Consider the following 13849-nt stretch of genomic DNA (forward strand, 5'->3'; position numbering starts at 1 on the left):
TGAAAGTGGTATGTGGATAGCAGCATGTTGTCAGGACAGATCTGGTGCCTCTCTTCCTCAGTCCCAAAATTCCAATAGCATCATAAGCTTAGACAGAAGATCTTAATAGATTTCACATAGTGCTAGGCCCAGAGGGAGATTCAAATGAGTGAAAGAATCATACTCTCCCCATAAATTACTTTCATTTGTGTGGGAAAGATGAAGTAACCATGAAGCAGTAGAACAAGGCAACAATCTTGAAGTTTGGTATTAGAGGGATCTTGGTCATGTAATTCACTGCCCTTCAGACTCCAAAGGTCCTGAGGGCCTGTGAGTAGTTGTGAACACAGTCAGAATACAAGGCAATCACCTCCCAAAATAAACCTCCTTGTAGACATGTTGCTCAGTACTGGGCTACGCTATCTTTCCAGAAGATTGTATAAAAGGGCCCTTTGTCTCTGGGCCTGAGGCAGAGAAATAAAAATGAGCTATAGACCTTAATGAAAATTTTATGCCACTTCCACCAGGAGATATTTAGACAATAGCCCAGTCAATTTTCTTTTGATAGTTTCTGTCAATATATCGAGATTCACCGAAAGTAATTTATATAATTTACAGGACTGGGTGAATCTTGGGAGGGAAAAGATGCACCTGGCATAATTCACTAAAAAAGCACTAAATTAGGAAACCCAGCCCTTTGAATTTATATGGCATTGTATACTTTTTAAATCATTTAATTACCCATTCATCTATTATGATAGAGATATTAAGAACACCACCTCTGGAGTCAGTACACAAGCAGTTAAATCTTAGCTGGCCACTTCTTAGGTATGTAGCTTTGTTTGAGTCAATTACTTAGCCCCCTTAATCCTGTTTCCTTGTATGTAAAATGGGTGTGACATGAATAACATGTACCTCGCTGAGTTGTAATAAGGATGAAATGAGATAATCTATGAAAGCCTTTGACACAATGTGTAGCCTATAGTGTTCTACAAATGACAGATTTTAATGTTACTCTTAATACAACTCTTTCAGGTACGTGCTTTCAAAGGGACAGAACCCTAGGATCACAGAAAAACAGTGTGGTTTTTGCAGCCAAACACCAAATCTTCACAGTATTCACTGCCTACTTTTCTTTGTCTTTATTTATGCTTAACCAAAAGCTAGGAGTCAGTGCTCATTCCTACTTAAGAAGATGAGTGAAAAACAGAATTAACCCATGTACTTTCCTTAATTCCTGTCATTTTAAGACATGTTTACTTGGCAATTGCAGCAATGTTTCTTGTTAATTTAAATGCCCTCTCTAGTTCTCCAATTTTTCCCTTGAAATAGTTAAGCCCCTCACTGTTGTCACCTTGATTTGCATACACAGTAAGTTGGGAGAGGGCCAATAGGAGAGACTCCTGATTCCTGTAGAGGTAGAGGTACCATTCACCACCAAAAGTCAGGGCATTCTGTGTGGTTCTGTTCATGCTACTAGAGCAAAATCAAATATTCAGAGTTTAGACATGCATTATAAAATGACTCACTGCAGAACTGGACACAAGGGCTAAAGATATTAAACTCTCCCATTGCATCTTATTCCCATGCTGATCTCCAAATTAATGTCATAATGCCAAATAAACATGTTAGAAATGCTGCTACTATATTTGTATTTGTTGTCTTAATCTTGCTGTCTCTATTGAGAAGAATAGATTTAGCTATTCTCTATTGAGAAGAATAGATATTTTCTACCATATGTGAATTGATATTTCCTTTAGATTTTCATCATTTGCTATGCAGTTTGTACTTCTCAAAGATAAGGTGCTTAGATACATATTTGTTTTGCTTCCCACTAGATAGTACTCATTTAAATTTTACTGAGATATCAAATGTGTTACTGTGTTTATTCTCTCTTCTTTATATATTGATTTATATAAAATTTACAGATTTGCAGGACATTTGCAGTTATTTAGTCTTTGTATAATTTTTATTTTTGTTGGTAGAGTCTATGAATTTTCAATAAAACTCATCAATGTCGTCCTATTGACCAAAACCAGAATAATGGGATCTTATTATACTCAGGAATATGAGTATTGCTGGTGATCCAATGACTGCTAATAGAAGGCACCTCCGACATAATATTTGTTATTGTCATACCAGCTTCATTTGTTGTTTTAATCACCATTCTATGTTAATTGTTTATGCTTATTTAAAAAAAAAAAACAGAAACTGAGGCTCTGTTCTGTTTGGAACCCAGACAAAAAATAAAGGCTATACTGGGGATGTAATGTGCAGCATGGTGACTGTAGTTAATAATACTGTATTGTATCATTGAAATTTGCTAAAAGAGTATATTTGAAGTGTTCTCACCATACCAAAAAGAGGCAATTATGTGAGGTGATAGATGTGCAAATTAACTTGATTGTGGTAATCATTTCACAGTATACACAAATATCAAACTATCATATTATGTACCTTAAATATACATAATCTTTGTCAATTATACCCCAATAAAGCTGGAAAACTCTTAAAAGACTTAAAAAACATTTAGGACTACCAAACTCTGGGCCTCATAGTATAGAAATAAATATATTTCTCCCCAGATTTCCATTTAGAGTCCTGAGATCGGTTCAACCCACTAGGCCTAGCAACCCTGACATCTTTGGCCAATGTCCAAAATAGAGGCCCTTCCTGAAATCTATCTTTTCCTGTCTTTCTATTTACATACTATGGGCATGTGCTTCTTTCCCCCTGGTTTACTTTCTCAGTTTTCAAAACTAATTTCCATATTGCTACCTGGAACATCCCACTCCATGAAGGAAAAATTCCCCAAGTCTTCAACATTAGGTATCTGCTACATTGTCACCTGAGTAATAGCTCATCTTGCCATCCACTGCCTGAAACCTTCATCTAGACTGGAAGAGTCCAAACCCCAAAGAAAGGCATATAAGACCCTTCTACATTTGATCTCTACTGATCTTATATTTTCCCTCCCTCCCCTTTGCTGTAGTTATACCAAGTTTCCTGCAGTTCTTCTAATACACTACATTGTCTCTAATCTCCTCTGGGCCTTAACAGCTATTGTTTCTTCTGTATGAAAAATGCCTTCCGTCTGACAAAAACCATAACCATGATTTGATTATGTTCTTCCTAATCAAACTTAAATGTACATCCTCTGTGAAATCTCCTTTCTTATGCTGTTAGTAGTCCCTTTCTCCATCCTTCAGTAGCAACCTGTTGTCATCTTTGCACTGAGCTGTCATGTCCAAAATTCATTACATTTTAAATCTCTTCAAAGACAGAAACTGTCCCTTTTTCACCTTCCACCCTTTTTCTGCTGTCCTTCCAAGCATCCTCTGCCTTTCTAGGTACATAATAAACACTGTATAAATGCTGAATGAATGAATTTGTGAAGGTTTAAAGGTTTCCTCAAGATCACAGAATAAGAAGTGGAGCTGGAATTAGCCATTCTTATTTTGTTAGAGATAAAAGATCTACTAGCTAAAAATCAACCCCAATCCCAACTTAAAGCTGCATAACAAGATGCAACTTAGTTATTCTAAGAAAAGAGGTTTCTTCTAAGAGAAAGGATGGAATTTCTTTCCCAAGTGTTCTGTTTTTAATACAATTCCCCAAAAGAGGTCTGTCCTGCTAATATATGACTAGTTATAAAAATGGTTTATGTCAAGCCATATTGACATGTCTTTTGTAGTTCATCAAGTGTTTAGCTTTTTAAAAAAGTTTTTTGCATGTTACTGTCTTCCACAGTTTAGAGATCTGTTCTGTTCCTTACATAACGCCAGCATCACTTAGTTCAACAGGAATGAGCACAAAGCTCAAAAAAAATCTACCATGCTTTCGGTATTTGTTGATTAGAATATACTATTGAATAATGGCTTATACCAACCTAGTGCTTTCCATGTTTCAAATCTTGGTGAACTCCTACTCATCCTTCAATAACCCACTCAAGTTCTATATCCTCTGATTCCTCTGGAAACATTAGATATCCTTCATGCTCTGTCCTTCCAGAGCATCCTGTGCCCACCTAGGTGGAATGACATTGTATTCTCTATTGTATGTATGCATGCCTGCCATCCTCACTGAACTGTGAGCTCTTAGAAGACAGAAACTAGTCTTTATTCCTCTCTCTTTGTATACACCCTGTACTTTGCATAACACCTAGTGTGTATAAATGTTTGTGGTATGGAGATGGAAGGCAAGGCAATAATGTTCTTTGGAACAATATCAACAATTTTGTTTTGTATAAATGTATAATCTTTGGCACCGATTTCTCATACAATAAGACCATAGTCAGTTAAAGAGAGTCTTGCTCTCTGCTGAACTGCTGTCGTCCTCTATTTTTGTGCTTTTCATTGTGCAATATACATGCCTTAACTTGTTTTGTAGTTACATTTTTTTCTGTGTATTTAAATATACATTTTAGATGGCAGCCAGATATAAAACCCTCAGCTCAAACATACAGCTTCTCTCAGGGCTGGGCATTTATTTCTTTGCCCCCCACACTTTGAATGGTGCCTGACACATAAGCTTCAATAAATATTTGTTGTTTGAATAAATGAATACAGGCAGAAGTGGGTTGCTTAAGATACATTTTCTTAGAGTTACTATCTGGCCCCTCAAAGGGTAGTAGGTCTCTATTTTGGTCTCAGGATCCTTTGAAATGAAAGTGAACCAGAAATTAATATGAAGAAAGCATATAATTAGTTTACTTTCCTGTAAAAAGTCACGTTAGGCTGACATAAGATCCCTTCCTTTCCTTTTTTATATAGCTGTGTAACCTACAGACCCTCTTTATTAAGCTGGGCAGAAGAGTATAGGGCATGCCTAGGTGACATGAAAAAGGCCACACGACTGGCTGGTTGCTGCCTGACATGATTGTGAATGCAAGGACCATATCAGGCTCAATGTCAAAGGAGAAAGAATACTCTAAGATAAAAATGGTTTGCGGATTGATTGATTGATTGATTGATTGAAAACACCAAGCTTTTCTCCTCTTTTTCTCCCCCAAATTATTGTCAGGATGTGTTGTAAGCTACAGTCCAGGTGCCACAGTAGTAATTTGGGAACTACTAACTGATTCTCCCTACTTATTTTCAGCTCCCTACTTATTTCAGCTCCTTGCACCAAATCCTGCTTCTGCTTCATCTGCCATTTTCCTACCAGAATACTATTATCTTCCTTTCAGGTGAGGGCTGGGCCACCCAATTGCAGCTTGGGAGATTCCCAGGGCCAAAAAAAAAAGAAAGACTTAGGCCCATGGCAGTCTTCTCTGTGTGTGTATGTGTGTACTGGGGAAGCAAAGCTAATCATGTGCTAGTGTAGGGATCTGCTCTAGCATGAACTAATGATGAGCCATATCATAGCAGTGTATCAGTACACAGTGGCAGCTGCAACCAGCTAAGTAGAGTAATGGGCGCAAAGGGAATACAGTAATTGGTAGATCTAACAGCTTGCAAATGAAGATCTATGTAAGCTGGGTACAGGAAGGCCATGAGAAATCCAACATGCTGTATTGTGAGGTCATCCTTCAGATTTGGTTTTTGGTTTATAAATACGAGAATTTTCTTTGGGTGGATTATGATTTTTTCTTAGACCCATAGCCAGTTTTCTTTAAAACACAGAAATTTGTCTTTACTGGGGGTAGGGAATAGGCAATTCCTGAAACTAAGGCTGTGGCCAGCTGAATGTTTATCTACCACTTGTAAAGTGGGATAGATGGAAAGGAGATCTTGTGACATCCCATTCTTCCTTCAGTATTTTAGAGAAACCCTTTATTTTCATAGATAATATTTCTTCTTCCTTAGCCATATCTCCCGGATAAGATGCTGGAATGTATGCTCAGCTTTTTTTAAATGTGGGCATATGGTCCCTGGCCAGTGCAGCTCAGTTGCTTGAAGCATTGTCTGTAGACTGAAGAGTTGTAGGTTTGTCACAGTCAGGACACATACCCCAGTTGTAGGTTTGATCCATGGTCAGGGTGCATACAGAAGGCAATCAATCAACGTTTCTCTCTCACATTGATATCTGTTTGTCTGTCTGCCTGTCTTTCTCTCAAAAAGTAATAAAGAAATGTCCTTGGGTGAGGATAAAAAATTAAAATATGGTCATGGGGACTTAGTTGAAGTAACAAAATTTGAGAAGGAGTTGTTGCATTTTATGCTGGCTCAAATTCTTTGACCCCCAATTCTGTCAAGTTTTTGTGTGTGGGTGTGGGTGTATGTGTGAAATATGTGAGTTGCTATATTGATCCAAATTCTTGGTATAAAAATAATACCAAGGTCTCAATTGGCCCCAATTGGCTCATCTATTCAGACATGCAGAGAACATCTTCCCTGCATAAAACTGATTTGGGTACAGACAAATTGAGACTGCAGCAAGGACCTAGAATGATGTGCCATGACACACAAATGAGAAAGCAATGTCCAGACACCTATGTGATATACAAGAAGCCCTAGAAATTATTGGAATTGAAATTTTAGTCTTGAATTTGAAGACTTTATCTCTAGAGTGGGTTAGGGAAGGGTATAATTATCACCCATGCAGCTACAACCTCAGATACTCAAGATGTTGGTTTACCATATTCTGCTTATTTAGGCTGTTCATCTGCATCTACTTTTTTTGCATCTGAATGCTTTCTAGGATACCACATGCTGTTTTGAGAACTATGAAATGTTTTATTACTAGGTTTTACTTCCCTTTTCTTTTTCCTACACAATTTTCCCAGGCTTTAAAGTATTCACTTCTTATGCTTAAAAAAATTTACCTTTGTACTTCACGCATTTTATTTTCTCTTTTTAGAAGCTTCAATGTTGGAAATGAAAAGCTGAAGCCTGTAGTAATGCATTAAATTTGCAAATATAAATACACATCAGATGATCATTAGCATTTTCTTTGCATTAACTCATGTGGCCTATACAATAAATAATAAAGTATGGTGCTGCATATATTTATAAGCTTAATTAGAAAATGAACTATTTGTCTCATATAATATGTGCAATATATGAGGTTTAGATGGTGTGTTATACCTGTGAATTTCCTCATTTGCAACCTGTCATTGAAATTTACAACTATAAAATGCTGGCTTATTGGATTCAATTAATGTCAAATTTCCACTGAAAATAATGAAAATCACTCATAAAGATGTTAGCAGAGAACAAGACTACAGCAGAACCTACCTCATTTGCTTGTGTATGTAAAAGAGAACATGAATACATTCAATGTGAGTGTGCTTGTATGTGTGTCAGTAGTTAGTTATCTTTTGTAGGATCTAAGATTGAAACTAGGCAGCTGTAAAAAGAGATAGTTACCTCCCTTGCTTGTCTGGCTGCTTTTGCAAATCTGCCTAACAAGTAGGCTCTGCTGCTCCTGATCAAATGATCTTAGAAATGACTTCCCTCCATTACACTCTGTAATGGTATCTCCCAGGTGAGGCTCTCTGAAACAACACACCCCTGTCTCTGATAGCAGAGCTCCCTTGTTGAGTGCCCCAGAGAGACAAGCTTCAAAACAAGGCCATCTAAGAATTGATATTACAGGCCAACAAAACCTGTTGGAGTTCTGTCAGTAAATCACCTAGCCTTCGGTCTTTGGATGAGAAAAGAAGTTGAAATCAGTAAGTACTGTCCTGAAGTGGGTTGAAATGAAAAAGCTGGAACTGCCATATGAGTATTTGGGGAGGAGAGAAGTGTATATATGAAGAATGTGTGTGTGTATTTATGGGTTTACTTAGATACACATTTTATTGGTGTAGTAGAAAGGAAATAGAGAAGAATTTGAGATTCTACTCTCAGTTCTTCCACTTATTTTGTGACCCTGGGTGAGTGACTTAACCTTTATACTTTATTAATTTCTCATGTGGAAAATGGGGATGGTACTCCCCTTTTCACATGTTGGTGTCTGGCTCAAATGAGAACCATACATAGGAGCTCTTTGGGTGTTACAAAGTGGTATAGTAACAAATGAGGTGTGGATAATCATATGGTAGCTGGATTCTACATCATGCCAATTTCTTGGCAGTTAGACTAGTGCCTATATTTACAAACATGCCTTTTTTTTGGCTCAGACTTGCTTTGAGTAGGCATAAAGATTCATGCAACATTATGAAAAACTTAATTAGAGCTGCAACAAATGCATAGAATGTATAGAGTTCAGTTTCATTGCCTCATATGTATACTTAATGCCTACTGGAAACAAGGCACAGTACTAGGCAGTATGAAAGCATACAGTTATGACTGAGGAGTCCTTACCCTCAAGGAAATTATGATCTAGTGAGGGGAACGACATGTGTAATGACTATGTGCAGTTTGAAATGAGATAATGGAAGTTCTCACTTGGGCCCATATGGTTGGTCTATCTCTTGTCCACCTTGTTTGCAAATGGGAGTGTGGGTTTAGAGTTTCTTAGAGACCCAGACTATGCTTGTTCTCTTTGCTGTAAAATGAGATGCATTCTCTTTTGTTGGCATCCTAGTATATTATGGGAATTAATGTCTGAAAAGTTATCAGAAATACTCAGGTGCAAATTGCTATAGAAATACAATGCAAAACATAATCTTTCTTTTAAATTATAGTACATTGTCCAATTTGTGGAAAGCTAGATTTTTTTTCATTTTTTCCTGACAATTAAAACCAGCCCACTGCCATTATCTTACATTGTCAGTGATAATTGTCTGAGCCAGTTGATTCAGTTGATAATAATGTGTCCAAGATATAGTGGGTTTAATACCAGCATAGGCTAGCTAGAAAAGCAGAGTTTGTTTCCCAGTCCCAGGCAATACCTAGGAGTACAGGTAGCCATCTTGAAAATATGTGCTTTTTCTTATAGGGAGCCAAGGAAAGTTCCAGCAGGTAACTGTTAGACCCTTTCTCCCACCACCAAACTAAAATTCAGTGTATACATCATTCTATTAGTTAAAGTAGCAACCACATCCTTAGATACAGAGAACAACACAGTGTTGATATCATTGTCCAAGGAGATATTGGCTGACTTTATTTTTAAGTATATTTTAATGATTATGCTATTATAGTTTTCCCAATTTCCCCCCTATATCTCCCCTCCCCCCTGCATCCCCCAACCCTCCAGCATTCCCCCTTAGTTCATGTCCTTGGGTTGTACATATAAGTTCTTTGAACTCTCCATTTCCTATACCATTTTTGACCTCTCCCTATCTATTTAATGCCTACCAATTATGCTTCTTCTTCCCTGTAACTTTCCTCCCTATTCCTTACTTCCCCCTCCCGACTTAAAACCCTCCATGTGGTGTCCATTTCTCTGTTTCTGTTCCTGTTCTAGTTGTCTGTCTAGTTTTGTTTTCATTGCTTTTTTTCCCTTTTTTTGGTTCATTTGTTGAGAGTTGTGAGTTTGTTGTCATTTTACTGTTCGTATTTTTTATCTTTTTCTTATATAACTCCCTTTAACATTTCATGTAATAAGGGCTGGGTGATGATGAACTCCTTTAACTTGACCTTATCTGAGAAGCACTTTATCTGCCCTTCCATTCTAAATGAAAGCTTTGCTGGATAGAGCAATCTTGGATGTAGACCTTTGGATTTCATGACTTAGAATACTTCTTTCCAGCCCCTTCTTGCCTGGAAGGTCTCTTTTGAGAAATCAGATGACAATCTGATGGGAACTCCTTTGTAGGTGACTGTCCCCTTATCTCTTGCTGCTTCTAGGATTCTCTCCTCCATTTTAATCTTGGCTAATGTAATTATGATGTGCCTTGGTGTGTTCCTCCTTGGTTCCAACTTCTTTGGGACTCTCTGAGCTTCCTGGACTTCCTGGAAGTCTATTTTCTTTGCCAGATTGCGGAAGTTCTCCTTTATTATTTGCTCAAATAAGTTTTCAGTTTCTTGCTGTCGTTCTTCTCCTTCTGTTACCCCTGTAATACGGATATTGGAACATTTCAGGTTGTCTCAGAGGTTCAAAAGGCTCTCTTCATTTTTTTGAATTATTGTTTCTTCATTCTATTTTGGTTGGATGTTTATTTTTTTTCTTTTGTTCCAAATCATTGATTTGAGTCCTGGTTTCCTTCCTGTCATTGTTGGTCCCCTGAATATTTTGCTTTATTTCATTTTGGGTATCTTTCATTTGTTCTTTCATTTTTCAACCAAGCTCAATCAGTTAGGTGAATATTTTGATTAGCAGGGCTTTAGACTTTCTATCAGATAGGTTGGGTATCTCCTCATCGCTTAGCTCTTTTTCTGAAGTTTTTCTTTGTTCTTTCATTTTGGCTCTATTTCTTTGTTCAGGGCACCTGTTAAGTTTTAAGAGGGCAGGGACTTAGGTATTCGCTAGGGTAGGGCAACCCTCCTTACGGTTCTGTGGTGCTGCCTGTGGGGGAAGGGCCAGAGAGGGAGCAATGCAGCTTCCCTGCTCATCTCTAGCCCACTTGCTGACAAACTCTCATGTGAGACTGGGAGTTTCTCCCACCATGGCAACCGCTGCAGTCCACAGTCAGCTCTGAGTCTCAGTTTTCCCTTAAGTCAGCCCCACACCCACAGCCTGCCACCTCATCGCGGTTTCTCAGCACACTGTCATGGTCTTCTGCCTGGCCTTGGGCTATCTCCATCAGCTGCCTTAGTGGTCTGGTTGTTCTGTTTGACTGTTTCTTTAATTTCATGGTTTTTGGAGTTTCATGCAGTTTGATTTTTTTGCCACTTCTGGTTGTTTATTGATTTTTGATTGGTTGTTATCCTCCTTTTGGTTGTGTGAGGAAGTGAAGAGTTTCCACCTATGCCTCCATCTTGGCCAGAACTGACATTTATTGACCTTAAATCTAGGTTTATTTGTTAGCTGAAAGTCTGGAAGCTTTCATTAAAAGTTCAATTTCTCTTGATGTATAGACCTAATTCTTAAAAAAGATTTTTCAAGTTCTAGAACTTTGAATACTCTCATATTTTGTTACTTTTTCACTTAGAGTTCTTTGACTTGTTTACTTCAATTTTGAGAACATAAAATGCATCTTCTTTCCTATATCCTCCTGTTCAGTTTGACTGTTATCTCAACATCAGGGTATCTTGCAACCCCATTCATCATGTAGGTAGCTCAGAAACTTTAGGAGGTTCTACCCTGGAAACTTCCCCTAGGCTACATCTCATTCCTATGTTAGATCCTCTAGTTCTATATGGAAATGACATTGATAAATATTGGTGTGCTCACCAATTTCTACTAATAACCTTATGTAACTGGTGGTTTTAGAGATTTACCTCTGGGTTTATTAGATCATGCCTGTACATCTGCTGCCCTGGGCTTTTGTTTTTGAAAGGAGGCCAGTATTGTTTCTCATTGAGAAGATATGCAAATAAACAGTTACTTAGATTTTGATAAAGTAGAAAGGATAATGCCGGCATCTCAGTTCTCTGTGATGGCCCCAGATAGGATGAAAATGTTTGTTTCATTTGCTTATGGCTTAATAGATGGCCTTGCAAGTTGTGGGGCCAGTATTTCTGGATTCTCACCCCTCATACACCTGGGTAGAACACCTGTGGCAAATGGGTATGATTGGCATTTTTTGGTGCATCCAATTTAACATGTATGCCAGAGTATGAATTTTGGTCACATCATCTAGAGTATAATTGATTACCTATCTTTCCTCTTGGCTCCTGGAACATGTAAGTTGGTGGCTTCTTTTAAGCCACTGAGTATTCTCTGTCTAGTTTGGTATTGCACTGATTAAGAGAATGCATTTTTAAGGAATGGGAGAATGATAACAATGGTTTATAATGCCTAATCATTTCATTTAAAGTTGCCATGCATCTTGATAAAAATATTTCTCTAAAATTCTTTGCAGTGGATCTCTGTGTCAAAAGCCAAGTCAGTGAAGGGCTGTGTGTATGTGTTTGTGTATGGGCCTGTGTATGCATGCCTTCATGCCTTTTGAGGGGAAGAGGGGTAGAGAAAGGAAGATGAGGTAGGGGAAAATAGAAGTAATCTTTCCCAGTACTATGAAAAAATAATGTCCAAGCTTCTTGATTATCATGAGGCAGGAGGAACATTTCTTATGACTGATGAATTTCAGTTGTGATTACCAAGCATTGGTAAGCCACGTAAAGCCTCAAGATTTAGATTATAAATACATACAATTCAGAGAATCCATTTGAATTCTCTCCAAAACACCCAATATTCAAGTATGAAATCAATCTGTGAACAGATATAACAGTTTTGTTGCTGGTTGTCCATTAAAGTTAGCTATTTCTCCACAATGCTAAGGGCCAAGTTCTAAAAAGTAAATGAATGGTCTGTGATGAGATTCAATGTGCCACTAACTTGTAAGTTCCTGTTCTATTGAAGAAGAGAATGATAACAGTTAAACTTTAAAGGTAAACATTTTTTGATTGGGTTCCTAGGTAATAATGGTGCTTTTGTACAATTCTTGAAATGGGTCCTAAAGCCACCCCAAACAAAATAGTCTCTTTCAAGATCTTGGAAATAATGACATCATAGGCAGATTGAACCAACAATCTATTAACTAGTATTCTTTGTGTAAAACTGGCTCAAGGGAAGGACCTGGCTTGGTAAATTGACATTGTTTACAAAGATAATATAATGAAATCCCCATTTTTCTACATTTGTGGAACAGTCAGAGATACCTCCCACCTGAGAAACAAATACATTAAAAGTAAGTCCTCCTTATAGGTCCCTACCCTTTCTCCATTGGTCTTCTAAAAGTGCACTTTGAAGCTTTTGCTTTGAATGTGAGTTAATGATAACAAAAGCCTCCTGCATTATTCTTTTATCACAAAGTCAGAATTATTTGGAAGCATCAGAAGAAGATGAAGTTTGGTTGTACCTTGTAAAGGGTAATAAAGAACTGAAGTAATGTCAGAATAATTAAAGCAAGACCAAATCTGAGACATTTAGGTAAAGGAGAGATTATTTGGTTCATACTACATGCTCCTGGTGTGGGATTGGACAAAGATTTTTCAACTTTATTTCCATTTCTGTAAAAGATTAATTCCAACTCCGGTTATAATCTCCTGATGAGTTTAATGAAGTTAAAACAAATCTAACTTGCTGGGAAGTATAAAGGTGTGCTACATAAGCTGAGTCCTTGGACTTCCAGTCAAGATGGTGATGTAGATAAGCATAGTACCCACATCCTTCCACAACCATATCAAAATTACAGTTAAATCCCCCTGGCTGTTATGGCTCAGTGGATTGAGTGCTAGCCTGGGAACCAAAGGGTCACTGGTTTGATTCCCAATCAGGACACATGCCTGGGTTGTGGGCCAGGTCTCCAGTAGGGAGCACACAAGGGGCAACCACACATTGATGTTTCTCTCCTTCTCTTTCTCTCTCCCTTCCCTTCTCTCTAAAAATAAGTAAATTAATTCTTTTTAAAAATTACAGCTAAACTACAAAACAACCATCATTCAGAACCATCTGAAATCTGGCTGAATGGAAGTCCTGTAAATAGGAAATTAAAGAAGTCACATTGAGACTGGTAGAAGATGTGGAACAGGTTGGTCCCATACCAATGAGTGGCAGATAAATATTGGGAAGGATATCTCAGCTGTGGAGGTCCCCCCTGAGGAGCAAGGATTACCAGCCACATACCAGTACCACCTACCCCCGCCCCCAGCCCATGGATCCAGTGCCATGAAGAGAAGCCCCTGTAACTTCTGGCTTTAAAAACAAGCAGGAATTGAGGCACAGGGAAACAGAGGTCTTCTGGAGTCCCAGGCAGTTCCTATTAAAGGCGCATGCACAGGCTTACTTGGAGTCACTCCCTCTGAGCTCCAGTGCTGAGACAGCAGCTTGAAAGGCACCAGACATATACAGGGAGGAACTGAATTGTGTGGCATAAAGGTGAGAGCAGATGGACAGCTTTTTCCCAGAAAGAAGTGCTGGCAGAGGCCATTTTCCT

Source organism: Sturnira hondurensis, unplaced genomic scaffold (assembly GCF_014824575.4).
Source record: "Sturnira hondurensis isolate 20B ecotype Veracruz unplaced genomic scaffold, ASM1482457v3 Scaffold0011391, whole genome shotgun sequence".
NCBI classification, from domain to species: Eukaryota; Metazoa; Chordata; class Mammalia; order Chiroptera; family Phyllostomidae; genus Sturnira; species Sturnira hondurensis.